The sequence below is a fragment of the Wolffia australiana genome, chromosome 3, assembly GCF_029677425.1.
Source record: "Wolffia australiana isolate 7733 chromosome 3, ASM2967742v1".
NCBI classification, from domain to species: Eukaryota; Viridiplantae; Streptophyta; class Magnoliopsida; order Alismatales; family Araceae; genus Wolffia; species Wolffia australiana.
The window spans coordinates 21,366,778-21,383,091 of record NC_135837.1 but is presented as its reverse complement, the minus strand read 5'-3'; positions in this window follow the sequence as shown (position 1 = coordinate 21,383,091).

Here is a 16,314-nt window from a genome sequence, read left to right as displayed (position 1 = left end):
CCATATGAGGACGTCTTCCCCTCCCTCCTACCTTAACAGGCCTTACAAGCCCCTTAGTTTCTTTCATTTCCCCTTTCTCTTTGTTGTCTAAGGGGGCCCATTTTCATCCTTCCTATATAAGGAGGGGTGGGCGCCCCCCCAAGACTTGCTCTTGATTTTCTTTGGAAATTATACGTTTGAGAATTCAGAGAGTCATTCACGTTCGTGTGAACAGGAAGAAGAAGAAAGAAGAAGAGGAAGGAAGAAGGAAGAAGGAAGGAAGGAGGAGGAAGAGGAGGAGAAAGAGGGGAGAGGAGAAGGAGCACCCCACGCCGCCGCCCTTCACTGCGCCGCTGCCGTCTCCTGCGCCACCGCCGTCCCCCAATGCCACCGCCACCCCTACGTCCCCGCCGTTCATCGTGCCGCTGCCTTCTCCAGCGCCACCGCCGCCCCCTATGTCGCTGCCCCCCAACGCCGCCGCCCACTCCAGCGCCACCGCCGTCCCCGACGCTGCCGCCGCCCCAGCGCCCAACCGTCCTGCGATTGGCCGTTATTTCACGCGCCGACGCCGCATCGTGCAACGGCGCTGTCGCGGACCCGCCGCTGTCCCTGCGCTCCCGAGCCCTGCTTCGCGCCACACCCGCCGTCGCGCACTACTGCATGCTCCTGTAATGCCGCTGTCGCCTGGGCATCGCTCGTCACCGTCCACCCCGTCCGGGGTTGCCGCGCACGACTTCCTGCCTGTGCGTCTGTTGACTCGTGACCGTTCCGCGAGCGAGCGTGACGCCGCAGCTCACGCGCGCGCGTGTGGCCCTGCGAACTGCGCCCGCCTGCACCATTGCGACGTCTGCGCGCGCTACTGCACTCGGAGCATGGGTACTGCCGCCCGCTGAAGATCTCTTTCATCGCCCGACAGCCACGCCCGCCATCTCACTATACTCAAAGCTGCTGTGTTCGCGTCTTGTTGACGGTCCATCCTGCCCTCGCCCCGCGCCACACCACTCATTGCTGACACCATGCCCGACGTGACCAACGTCAACCACTGCTCGTCCGCCGGTCCTGCCGTGCCTTCGTATTCCCCACGGCCATCCTCAATGATCCTTCGGGTACTGCCAAATAACTATCGCCGGACGCGACGAAGGTACCCCTCTTCACTGGCCTTATGTCTCTTACCTTTTCCAGTATACTTTCATATTGCCTCTTCCGCGCTCGGGTTAAATTTAGGTGAGCGAGACAGGTTGAGAAAACGATGATTATCTATACGAGAGTCTTACCTGCCCGGTACGAGTCGGGTTCTCCTGACGCGTGTGAGCACTTTAGCGGGGTTTCCCCGCTCGGCAACGTACTCACCCTCGACCCTCTCGGGCGAGGTTCGGGAGGTCCGTTTGACCTCATTAGATGCGACTCCGTCAATCTCTGGAATGGCAACACCGCACTTCGGCGCACGTACGACAATAGGATTTTCACGCATCATTGTCATCATTTATACCTTCCCATCAGCATTCTCGGACGACACTGCCCATCGTCGCCCGATTGAGATCCTGATTCGATACCGAGCCACTACCCTCGGTGTCAACCAGACGACGTCTTGACGACGTCCGGCATCACCGTCTCTCGACCGCACCATGACACTATCGCCAGTGCACGGAGTTGCAGCACCCGTCTGTTGCTTCCGGCCATCCTCCTGCTTGCGACGTTGGTTCCACCCGCCGTAGCGCCATCTGTGTTGTGCAGCAACCACCGCCTACGCACGCGTGCGTGGCACAATTGTCTTCATCGCCCGCCTGCGGTGCACTGATGCCACAAATCGCGCGCGAGCTGATGGCATAGTCGCCGCCGGCGTTCGTGTCCGTGCACCGACGTCACCGCCGCGCACGAAGTCCTAGTTCGATCTGCTGCCACCATGCGCCTGCTTACACGCCGGCACTGCCACACCACACCAGTCGTTCTTCCGGCTAGTACGCTCTCCTCCACGCCTCAGCTCCATCGTCTTCGACGATGCCGCACCAGGCCGATGCACAAAACCGAGACGACCGTCCCCATACGATGACCAGGTATGCCACTCCGTCCCCATCTCTTATCTTTTTCAGTGCATTTTCGGTTGCCTCCACCGCGCTCGGGTTAGACGTAGGTGAGCAAAAAAGGTTGAGTGAATTACATCGAGAACAATAGCATCTTAACTGTTTGGTACGAGTCGGGTTCGCCCCTCCCGTGATAGCAACGCCCCGCGGGGTTTCCCCGTTCGGCGTCGTAGCCATCTTCGTCCTCTCGGATGGGGTTCGAGGGGTTTACCCTACCTCCCTAGGTGACTCTGTCGATTTCCCAGATGTTGGAAATTACTGCGAGTCGACACTTGCACGTACCACAGTTTATCGCTTTTGGCATACCATCATTATTCGCTTGTTCGCACTCACCGTCGGACGATGCCCCGTCATAGTTCGACTACCACTCCCTGTCATCGGCACCAATCCTACACGTTCGGTGCCAATCGGACGACGTCCCGACGACGTCCTGCATCAATTACCCTAAGTCATTTGGAATTTTCATGTGGATGTAGGATTATACATATATAGTAACCAGTGATGGTAAAGATTCCATGATATATTTTATTAAATACTCTGTATCCTCTTGAGTATGATGTGTGGCCTGGCACTCCATGGACTGGAAAAGTAAACTATCAATTTTATTAAATCAATCCTTAGTTAATTAATTTTTCCACTAAAATTAATGTTAAAAAATCCTTAATTAACTAATCTATATGTTGATACATTTAATTAATAATATTGGCCAATACATATTATTGGGCCATTTAAGTTATTAAGTAGACTAATACATAGGCCTAGAGGGTCACAAATATAAGATCGATGAATGTTGGTCATTAAATTTAAGTGATTAGGACTTTTATGAAAATTCCTTACATACACATAGGGGGCACCCATCTTAGGTGCCCATGCAAGCTAGACCTGGGCGTCCAACTACCCCCCCCCCCCCTTTTCTTCTTTTATTGTCATTCCACTGACCCACAAACTCCACTTAAAAGACTTCATGGTGGTAAGATCAACTAGATCTTCTAGAAGAGTAAGAGAAAACGAGGAGGCGATCCATCATGATATTGATCATATGGATACATCTAGAGGTCAGTTATATTAAAGGTTTGAAGAGACTCTCCTTAATAACTTAAAGTTCCACGTAAGGTGATGTGATCATCCATAGTTTTAGATCAATTTAGATTCATCAAGAAAATTTATTTCGAGCACTCAAGCAAAGCCATAGAACCCAACAATATCACATGAATATACATCTTATTGATTACATAGCTTACCACAGCAAGTCATGGCTTCATACTATATAGTGTGCATAACTGTTGGACATTTTTTGCCAAAAAATGATCAAGCTTATTTCTAAAATCATTTAAATATTTTATATCAAATTCATGAAGTGACTGATGGATATTATATGGCCGTCAAGCCAATCACACTACCATGTTTATTTAAGTCCATTAAATAAAATATTTATGTTCATTGTTATTCTGTGTGATGTTTATAATGAAGTCCATGAATACGTGCAATGACTTAGTGAATTATGATGAGATCATAATATACTGATCACTGGTCTTTAAACATGTATTCTAAATATTCCTATTCGAGGATAGTCGAGACGAACATCGAATTATCCGGAGAAAATAGCACTAGCTGATCCTACTTATTCGATAAGTATTGATGATCCCTGTGGCTATTAGTGTGGCGACACTAAGGACAGATAGTGGGTGCTCTTTGGAGAAAGAGTTCACTGAATTGATCCGTATGAATCCCTAAATGGTATTATACCTAAACGTCAATCAGGTTGATTCAAGTCACGGTTGTATAAGTGATCCACTAACTTGAGACACCAAGGACATCTCGTGAGTGGACGACTACACTTTGACTATGACTTACAAGCCTCTAATCATGGGATTCAAACAAGTTATAGATCGGATGTAGTAAGAAGCTTACGAAGATGATTGAGTGGTCAAGATGGGATCATCCACCCTCTATATAAGAGGAGATTGACTTGAGGAAGATGATGCAGAAAAATCCCTAGCTAGGGTAGTGAGGATATTGGAGAAGGTGTTCTCCAATAATCCCCGTTATGCATCAGTACTAATCGAATGACGGATCAGGGTTTGACGTTAAACCATGCTCTAAGTTATTCAAGAGTCTCGCGCGGATGATGGATTATATATATGTGGTAACTGATGAGGGTAAAGATTCCATGAGAGAGTTCGAGACTACTCGGTATCTTCTAGGGCATGAGGTGAAGCTTGGCACCTCACGGGCTTGAAACTTAACCTATCGATTGGGTTAAATCGATCCTTACTTAATTAATCTATATGTTGATATAGTTAATTGATAAGGTTGGTCAATAAATATTATTGGGCCATTAAAGTTATTAACTAGAATGATACATGGGCCTAGAGGGTCACACGCACAAGGTCATAAGGGCATTGGAGGGTATATTTTATTTTAGAGAGTTTTTGAGAAAAACCTTAAGTGAAATATAAAGAGGGAAAGGGGTCTCATTAGAAGCATCCATGCAAGCCTCATTTGAGAGCCCCCCCCCCTTCTCCACTCTCTTCTACACTCATCCAAGGAAGAGTGTCTTCATGGTGAGGAGATCTTCTAGATTCTCAAGAAGAGTTGAAGAAGAGGACGTGGAGATCGAAGCGCCGAGTGATCGGGTGGACACTTCTAGAGGCCAGACGTGTGAACAGCTTCAGAACGATCTCGGAGCAGCAAAGTCAAGGGTAGAATGAGTTCCCCAAAAGGTACTACAAATGTTTTGTTTTATAGATCGATTGAGAATCAATCGACCACGTTTCCACATCCATGGAACGTATTTTTCCATGGACGAACCAAAGCATAGAACCCAACAGTGACAAGGTTCTAATATGGTGGAATAATCTTCCCCTTTGAAGATATATGGGAGAATTCCCAAAAATGTCATCTCATACTCTGCCTTCATCCTTTTCAATAAGTTGTCTACCTGAGATGGAATGGGTTAAGGGGAGGAATACCAAAATTAAACCCATAATAAATAGTCCTATAGCACCTTCATATTATTCTATTTTACACTACGTGATGGGACATAATTTCTTCCTACGTCTATTAACCCTTTTATTCCTAGTATATTTAGGACCTTCACACTTATCATGATTCCTTATATCTCATCTTTCTTGGACAGGGTCCCAAATAATCAGAAGTAGCCTCCCATCTTCTTCATACTCCCCACTATTCCGTAGTTCCCATATGCCTCTTTTTTGGAGTTAAATGTATCCAATCCCCTGGTTGGAATAATGTTTTATGAATTATGCTTTCTTGATAAGTACATGAGCATTCTCGAGCTCAGGTCTTATCCAGGAACAGATCTAGAAGACATTTAGTCCTCATACAGTGACCCACTCTTGCATTATAAATAGAGTGGGCCTTAATGAATAATGGGCAAACATGTTTTATGTTAAATTATCAATGATAGTAAAGGGAAAAAAAGTTGAAGCCGGTATAAACACAAAATATTATTTACACTACAGTGAGATATCACACTGTAGTGTAAAATATATTTCCTTTAGATGGGAACCTCATAAGGTTCCAAAGTTTTTAGAATTTGGAATAACTATTCTAATAATATTTCCTGCCCGTTGAAAGTCACCATAAGGAAGAGATAGAAAATTGATTGGGTAAAGGGAAAGTGCCATAGATTAAATTTCATGAATGTAAAATTTTCAACTTTATGGTCAGGCATGTTTACCAAAAATAATAAAATCTATGAATTATTTTATAAACATACTTTATAAAATGCACGATTTCTTATTTTTTATTAATTTATTTAATTTTTATAATGAATAAATGTGCCTAAATATTCCAAAATCATATTTATTTCGGAACTAATAGATGTAGTCTTTGAAATATACATATATAATATGCGTGTTTATGACTCAATATGATGTTCGTCTTAAAATATAAAGTTATATCTTTTAAAAGTGTTAGAGAAGGATGGGAGTGCAGTTGTTTATCATTTAATTAAATAGATATATATATATATATATATATATATATATATATATATATATATGTATATATATATATATATTAAATAAGAAAACTACATCCTTTTAGCCTCAATTTTAGGTAGTTCTTCTTTCTTACTTTTGAAGAATAAAAAATCCACTTTTATGCACCCTTATTAAATATGATTACTGGATTGGAATAATTGTGATGTTTCTTTGTAGAGAGAAAAGTGATGACTATATAAGAGGCAAAGTGATGTAAAATGATGGAAAGGTATAGAAAAGAGATGGGGAGGATGGTGAAAACAAAGATCTAGGTACCTAAAGAGATGATTCTTGTGCCTTTAACTTCCCACACTTCTTCCAAGGCTTGGATCCTTAAATATTTTTCAGGACCAGGTATTTTTCTGTTCCAAAAAATGTTGAGAAAAAGCTGAGCACTTAAAAAAACTTGCATCAACCCACCTGAACAACCAGAATCTTAAAGAGCCTTTGACTTCTTGTTAGCCACTAGTATCCAGAAATCCATAATGATGAAGACTGAGGTAATGAAATGTAATGAGAGAAAGGAAGAGAATATTTATACGTGGATCATGATTTATAATGACCTTTCCATTATTTCATACTTTATCATATTTTCTTAATTTTCTCATTATGTATTTATTTTTCCTTCATTTTTTCTCATAAGTTGAGTAATCCATCATTTGAATTTTGTATTCCACTCCAGGGTGAAATTTAGAGGGATCTGTGGAGGGAGCTAGGATCTGGCTCACACTAACTGCTCTTTTGAAACCCAAAAGCAAAATTTCTCCAAGTTTGTTCCATATCTAGAAGAAATAGCTTCACAAATCACATGGAATGCTCCAGCCACCTTAAATCATCACATTTAATTCTTTAAAAATTTTCTTCACACATGGGAATAAAAATATTCATTAGTAATGTAAATTATTGACATAAAAGTCAAGGACTCTTAAGAATGCCATTAGTAATGTAATTTATGTTATTTTTTAAACATAAAAAATAACATAAAGTTATATTTATATGACATTCAGAACTTTTAAAATAATCTAGTTTATAACCTGATAAATTCAGTATTTGGAGGATTAAATTTTTACATATGGATAACATTATGAGCATGTTGTTCGTTTTATAAAATTTTAAATCATGAAAGTTAATTAATAATGGAAGAGAAGGCTTATCCATGTATAAGATTTAGTAAGTGAGGACCTGAGGATTTAAAGACAGACCAATTATTGTTCAATCTTGATTTTGTTATAAAGGGTATTTCTGGGGAGAAATGTATTTTCAGTACATAATATAAAACAGAACCTAGTGGGACTCTATAGAAAAATCAGTTATTCCAAGATAGGAAAAATGTTTGCCAATTTTAATAGTAAATTAACTCACTCATCTCTTGTATACCCCTGATAACATATATACATGTATTATTTAAATAGTTACATCACTTATTAAATACTTCGTATAGGTATAATAACATCATCTACGTGTAATGGCATCAATTTTTTTTAGAAATGAGAGATAATATACTTTAAATGAAACTAATATTAATAATACCTGATGACACTGATTCCTCTTTGCTTATTCCCTAAGGTTTGGAAACTAATATGTACTGAAAAACCACTACTAGAGTTGGCACCTTGTGTAGTTATATACGGTGGAAATTAAATCCAGAAATACACAACACTCATAGTTTGTAGATATTTTAAAGTGGGATATGATTATGATGTTTCATCATTATCATCATCATCATTCATACAAGTATGAGATGGTGATGATGATAAAAAACTCATCACTATAACATGATAGTATTGGGTGCTTGATTAGGGTATTAGGGTATATGCATCTGTTCATGACTTAAACAATCTATTTCCATGTATTCACATGTTACTTATAAGATGTAACATTCTTTGAACAGAAATGATAAACCATAATTTGGGGTGAAATTGGTGATTTATGGATTCTGATTCATCCAAAAAATATGTTTAAACCATAATTCAGGGTTGATTCCAAGAGAGAAGGCAATGATATATATATATATATATATCGTTCTTTATCAAAAAATATTTTTACAATTTTTAAATGGTTAAAATTATGACTTTTACATGAGAACATATTAAGAAGAGAGGGAAACTATAAGTAAATAGTAATTGATTTTTAGATAAAATTTTGATTTTTTATGAATTAAATAAATTAAAAATGATGAACATAAACCTTTTTCTATTGTTTTATTGTTTTCAGGCAGTGGTAGAGTGTAGCTGGCATGCAAAATAGTGGCGGTGTTGCAGGTTGTGAACTTATATGGTTCGTTGTCCCTACTTTGTATTGATAGTTGATATTTTAGTATATGTCTTTGTAGTTGTGTCAATTGGGTAGACATAGATTCATGTTAAATCCAGGAAATACAATTTGTGTGCAAGGCATAGAACTAAATTTGTATGCTTTAGTATTTATCTATGGATTTTTTCTAAGAAATGTAACATAAATTTAACTAAAGAGAGGAAAATATCAGGACATTCTAGGTGGGAGATCAAGCAAACTTTAAATTTAGTTCTAGTCTGGGTGTGAGTGCTATAGCTTTTTTCAAACCTTCAATTAATGGACTCTGGGAAGATGTTTTTTCAATCATCTAGCCAGTGACTTGAAAATATTTTGAAGGTAAAATTACAAAGGAGAGATATACGCTTAAATAAAATACTACATTTCTCAATGGGTTTGTATTTTATTCATGGCGAATGAATGGAGATGGCCTCTTGAAATGTAGTTAATATCAATGTACACTTATGGCCCAGATGTGAAATATTATTTTGAGTTCAGAATGTCTCACATTCACAAAAGATGACTCCCTTTTTAAGTCTTTTTGGCCCTAGATTTCTCCTTCATGTCTCTTGGGTCCCCCATTTGGTCCAGAACATGACTTGGGCTTGTCATTTTTCTCCCATAGGGAAAACATAGCTGGGCTTGTCCACCATTTTTCTGATTCATGTCTCTCAGGTCCCCCATTTGGTCCGCCATTTGACTTCATGAATACTAAGAAAAATAGCCTCATTCATTGCATTCAGAAAACCTCAAAAAGTATGAGAGCATAAATGACTGGATTAAATGAAGTCATGTGTGGGCTAGTCCAAAAAAACCGATAAAATACATTAAGACTGTGTGGCCTTTCATCTAATTCCATAGTTTACCAATGCATAATGCATAAATGTTTGTTCATTGTGCAAATTTTATGAACAGATATGGAACACAAGCGCATTAATGCATGCATTAGGCTGTGGCTATAACTCAACCCTTGTCAATGTTTAGTGAATTCTCACTAGTTCTGCTTCTTGGATCTTTACTGTTCTGAGGTAGTTATAAAACCACAAATTGTTAGTATTTTTTATTAATATAATATAATTAAAAGTTGGGAGCATCTTAGCTTTTTTTAGAAGCATTTTTTCTCATGTATTTTACAATGATATCAACTTTGCTTGTTGTCATGTTCCCAAAAATGATTTGCCATATAGAACTAGAACTGCATGATAGGTTTGTAGTAATATTTAATTTTACATTTTCAAGGATGGTTCAACTGTTTCTTACTGATTTTACCAAACATGTAGCACATCATAATCATCACATTCGTTTTGATGATTTCAATTGTTTTCCTGAATTCTTATTAAAGGATTAAGGCTTTTCACTCGCTCATGAAATTTGGACAATTCATATCAGTCAACTTGTGTCAATTTTTAATGACTTCTATGAACTTTGTATACATTTTTGTATACAAAATGATTATATTTTTGAAGAATTTTTCTAATTTCATTGCTACCATCAAGTAATGAAGAAATATTGTAAAAGAAATGAATGAATATAAGATTGGAAGGCCTCTATTATATTGCGTAAAAATTGGAGCAGTGGAGAATATAAATTAGAGGGAACACTAAAGCATCACAAAAATAGGGAAAACATAATCCTAATACATATATATTATATGGTTATGTATGAATTTATCTGTTTCTGTCATTTTAGTATAAATTTCTAATATTTTTGGAAAGGAAAATCTGAATTAATTTTCTATTTAAAGTGCAACAGGATTTCAAAAGGTAATTCTGGGATTTTTTAACTCACAAAGGGGAAGCACTACATGTACACTAACCTGAGTGTCCATAATAAATGATCATGGAAAACTTATGTAAAATAGCATGTGGTCTTCCAAGGCTATGAAACCTCTTTGTCCAAATCCATGTTCACTAGGTGTAAATATTCTAACTTCGATGTCCTCTAAAAATATATAAAGAAATAAATCTAAAATATCCATAATGAATTCAAGGGCATACCAAGCAGCTGACACTCCGTTACTAGATTCTTTGATAGCACCTTCTGTGAGAAAACTTTTTTTCATTTAATGTTTTTAAACACTCTGATTGAATCCTCAAGGAAGTGTAAAAGTAAGCAACTCAGCCTTATGTAGATATTCCCAGCTCCGTGGTTGTGAAAAATGCACAAATAAGGTCTACAATGAATGGTAGACAAGCTTGTACATTTTTTCATGTATGTCCACAATAAATCATCTTGAACACATATACTAGATAAAAGAACTGTTCTATAATGGGCAGAACCATCCATGAGTTGGATGTGAGGTGGAACTTACGCGAGCTCCAATACCCAAATAATTATGAGAGTATGGTCAGGATTATGCATATGATTCAATCAAGAGGTGATAAAAGAATTCCTTGTCAAGGTGTAATGTAATTTATTTCTCTTTCCATCCAAAGTAAAAGGAGTGGCAGTTGTTCTGAGTGGCTGACATTATCACCTTATTAGTTGGAGATACCACAAAAATCTATCGCAGAGATGGAGAGAAATCATTGAGCGGACAGAAGCAAATGTGGACAAAATCCTTTTAAAATATTGCAAACAACATGTTGGAATTCAAGTGTATTTGAAGATATTTCAATTTTTATTCTCCATGTGGAAGGCATCATAAATTACAAGTCTTTGAGGCCCATTACACAAATAATTGAGCTTCTCACAAATAATATTTGTATTGGCTTTAAGGAAAGGAGTATAGATGGGTCAAACTACTAAGAAAGGACAACAATGATATCCACGACAATGGTGCACACTGACTTGTAATGACTCAGAATAATACATTTATTATTTATTGTCAATTAATATGAATTATGTATTTTTTTAGTACATGGGCGGAGGACAATCAGAATTTGGTCAAGTGTTTAAGAGATGGACATAGGATCATGCTGATGACTCAATCCTTCATCCATGATGATAATGATGACTATGAAAACAAATATATATAATTTTGTTGAGTGAAATAATGATTTTTTTCTTATCTCTATTTTTCACGCTTCAAATCAGTACATGGAAAGATTTGATTCTTCCATCGTAAGGTGATACTCAAATGAAAAGACTAGACCTTATAGATGAGAAAAGACTTTATAACACAGACATTGTGTGCCCAGCTCAAATTCTTAATAACAATTAATCACATGTTATCTGTTTCATTATGTAAAAGTTGATCATATATGGTACGATTTTTACATAATTTTTACTCTCAAAATTGTTACTAATTTACTCATCTGTAAAGAATATTATATGCATTCAAAATGGTTGTAAATTAATAATAAACAAATGGACCACAGTAGTGGCTGAAATATCCTCTTATTGAAACATATACAAGCTCAACAACATCTACTTTCTCACTCTTATTTCAAATTTCTCAACAGTTAAACAAATGGATGAAAAATATCTAGAAGGTATATATATCTTCAAAATATTCCTTGCCTTACTGAAGTATCCTCATCTCCAATTAACATTCACAATCTATGGTATCTGCAATAGAGGAAAGTCCATAGTTACATATTTTATTGTTATTTAATAAAATTCACATCTAAGTTCTATTAACAGAGCACAACCACAGCATATATATCTCACCTAGGTTCATAAAATGATACATGATGAGATACTGTTTGGGGAGAACATCAATGACATTCATGTCTACAACAACGTTTCCTTGATGTTACATCTTATGGCTCTATGATTATGTGAGAACATCTCGAACATGATTTGTAAATATAAATTCTCTAATATATAATAAAAGCATGGTATTTATCTAGATTTATGGACTATCATCTTACATGAAGATATATGAAAAGGTGCTAAACTTTTTGAGACAAGAGCTCTTTTATAGTCGCCCCCAAGGGACCAAAGCTTACTGAGATGAACTGTTGTAGGGTACTCATCAAATAACTATTTTTGGCATCTTTTTTAGGTTCCTTCATATCAAACAATCAATCTATATTGATTAAGTTCCTAAGGGACTTAGTTTGTCCATTTTTTTTAAGATCTGTAGTATATTTTTGATATTTTTATGGATAAAGTAAAATCTAGAAAAAATAAGTAAATATTTATATTTTTTATGTGAATGATATGAGCCTCAACCTTTCTAGGCGTAGTCTCAACAAGTTAGCTCACAAGGTCATTTTAGCCATTTAGTCAATATGTCTCTCTAATGGTGACAAGGCAGACCTATCGCATCATCATTTCTGGAGCTCCTTTTGACGCGGCCATGGTGTGGTGTCCTTGCCGGGGTCCAATCTCCCTCCAACCTCATCATGCTAGACTTGTATGGCTGACAACTACAAAATGGATATCTTGTTGGTTGCATGTCACAAGCTGCTTAAGGATCAGAAGTGTGGTGCCTCCCGACCCGTCGTAAGCCACACAAGGACCACTCACAAACTGCAATGAGCTTCATGTGCACCGCGCCTTGAGTCAACGAGGACACACCACGAGTTGCAGTACTTTCTTGAGGACAAACTGGTTTTTGAAGGAGGGAGTAATGATATGATCCACAACCTATCTAGGGATAGTCTAGTCATGTTAGCCCACAATGACATTTTAGTCATTTGGTCATTATTCATTTCCTTTAAATAGGGTTGCTTCTCACTTTAAGAGGGCAGCTTAGAAGAATGAAGTAAGGTCACCTAACTATCCTCCCCATGTCTAAGTCCCCTCTCTCCCTTTGCGATCCCCGTCCCTTGTTATTGTCCTTCACCTCACCCTGCATCTTTAGGTGGCTTGTCTCTAGTTGATACCTGCCTCATCCATTTGACTCTCCTTGGATCATTCCTGTTTCTCCTCTCCACCCCAGGAAACTCTCCTCCTTTTTCTTCTAGCCCCCTCCCCGATACAAGCCTACATCAAGGTTCGTAGCAGTGAACTATGTTAATTTTATCTGAAATTACAGAAAGCTCTAACGCAATAGATTATGTCATATTTGGGACAAGAAACATGCCTTGATATTACAATACCCACATTCTTTTTAAGTGAAAAGTTAACTTGAAATTGGATTGAATGGATTAAAACCTGATTAACTATGTTCCATACATGGGATGTTATAAAGAAGGATATATATAGAGAAAGAGTGATAGAGATTTGTAGAGAGAGGATATATATACTGAAATGGAGAGTGCCATAGAGAGAAATACAAAAATAGATTGTAAGAGACACTTAAGAAGAGACGGATAGTGATATAGATAGACTAAAATAGCTGTGGTGATAGATAGATCTATATAGCAATAGAGAATGGATATACACAGTTGTAAAGAGAGAAGGAGAACGATAGAGATAATCATAATTGTATATAACTATAAAAACTTATGTATCTTGAGAGAGATCGAGATAAGTGGGTAGATGGATAAAATTCTACAGAGATAAATATGTATGGATAGAGAGAGAATCATAGATTGATAAAGATAGAGAGAATGATAGATGTATAGATTTATAATAGAGAGAATTAGAGATATTGGGGAAGAGAGACATATATAGATATTGATGCATATATATATATATATATATATATATATATATATATATATATATATATATATATATATATATGGATTGAGAGAGATCTAATGAGATTTATAGGGAGATAAATATGCCTATCAGATAGAATGATTAAAAGATAGAGGTCTAACCAGAAATTTAGGGAGAGAAAGATACAATAATAGATAGAGATAATGACTTACAAATAGATAGAGAGAAATTTCCTTTGAACATATTTTACAGCAAGTCTATACAGTTTTGATATTTCCCATGTATCCGTCTGGATGCCATCTTGTCATCATCATCAGCACCATCATCATCATCATACTCAAGATGGTGATTTCATCATTGTCATTGTCTTATATCTACACATCCTGAGGACGATGATGACTATGACGAAACTACTGAAAATGATGATTGATCTACATCGTCAACTACTTCAATGCGAGAGAGCTTAGTAAAAACTTACATGAAACTCGGGTCTGCTCTCTTATCATATGAACTTGAAAGATGTACGTAAGAAATAAAGATTAACATATGCCATGTGTAATCTTATAACTATTTGACTTTATCCCCTGATGTTCTTAACACAGAATGTCCATATGATCCACTGTCACGTGGTCAAATCCAGCGCTAGGAACAATGCTCAGATTGAATGCACCCCGGCCTCAATGCTTGCGCAGGAACGTTGAGCAACCTGCACTTAGGCACATTAAGTCTCTTTGCAAATGCTTGAGATTTCTTTGGGGTTAGACAGAGGTCGGGCAAGGCTTGTAGCAGCACACTGAGATGTTTTATTACCACACGAGGAAAGCAAAATCGGTGGCTATATCCATTTGATTCGGCACCATGCCCATGCAAGAATGTAAATATGAGGCACACTCAGAATGTTGGGTAGTGACGCTCCAATGCCTTGAAGCCCACATCCCCTCACACGCCCCTCTGGGCACCACTGCTCCAAGCATGCCCTCTGGCCGGACGCCATGCTCACATGGGCCATGGCCCTCGGCATGCCCATTGGTCTGTCGTACCACGGGCCTTGACGTGCATCTGCACCACCATCGTGCCTAGAGTCCAGCCTTGTCGCTCCATGCACCTCTAACATCCATGCTAACACTTTTTCCATTTTGATCCTCATTAGCGGCGCCGTGCACGGTGCCCCAAGCTTTGGCACCTACGCTCCGCATCACCACCTGCATGGACACGCCAAGCGCTCTGCTCCACATGGCTACATTCTCCGGGATGGCTGCACACCTTGGCCACTAGGCGGGATACGTCGCTGCCCCTGCTCCGGTAGTACCCACAGACCTACTCTGATCTACCGCACGGGCCTTGGGGCTTGCACAGGCCTTGGGGGCCGGCGCATGAGGCCTACTCTGATCTACCGCATGTGCACGCTGATGAGCATGAGCGTCGTGTGGGAGTTTACTTAAAAGATCACAGACATGCGTCACTGCCCGTGGTGCGTGTGGTGTTATATGTAGGGATCGGCATGCGTCATCCATCACGTCACACGTCAGCATGAAGGAAACATGATGGATGACGTGACAGTGACGGTTATGGAATTTGGGGTCCGTCACGGTGACGGTGACAGATGACGGATTGGTCGTGACGGGGTGCCTCGGATGCGTGACGTGGTGGAATGGCCGTCACGAATGACGGCGTGACAGATTTTTAAAAAAGTTAAAAGGACAGAAAATACGTATTAAAATATTATTTTTCAAGCTTTCTGATGGCTGAGATTTCGCCACGTGGCTTCACTATTTTGATTTCTTTGCATTTTGCACATAAGTATGTGTTTTTTTGCGCGCGCAAACCGACGCCGTCTATAAATAGTTGGAGATATAGCCTTCTGATTCTCTGTCCTCCAAATTTCCCTAATAATTGAAAATAATGTTTTAAGGGTTTTTTTCACGTCATCGGTGACGGTGACGCCGTCTGGTGACGGAGATATGACGGGACGCCGCAGAGAGGGACGCGTGATGGTAACATGACTGTTTTTTCTCCATATACAGGGATGCATGACGGGATGGTGACATGACAAATGTTTCGTCACATCACCCTTCGTCACGTCCGGGGCATCACGTCTCGGACATGCCATTCCCTAATTATACGAGAAAATTGGTTTCCTATCCAGAGTCTAATGTACGGGGATTCCTCTCAGGTATAGTTCCTGATCGTCCCAGACGTGGACGATGGATGGGGCGGGACAAATTTTCATCCGACTGTTAGAAAACCGTCTCGTCTAGTCCTCCCGGGACAAATTTTCGTCCCGTCCCTCGTTCGGGACGAAAAAAACCCATTTTATATTTTTAATAATATTAATATAGATTTTTTAAAGTTTTTTAGGGAATTACGGAGGAGAGAGAATGTGAAGGGCCATATGTACAATTATTTCTGAACGGTGTCCGTCTGCACACATGTAAAACAACATGGACTTTGATGCA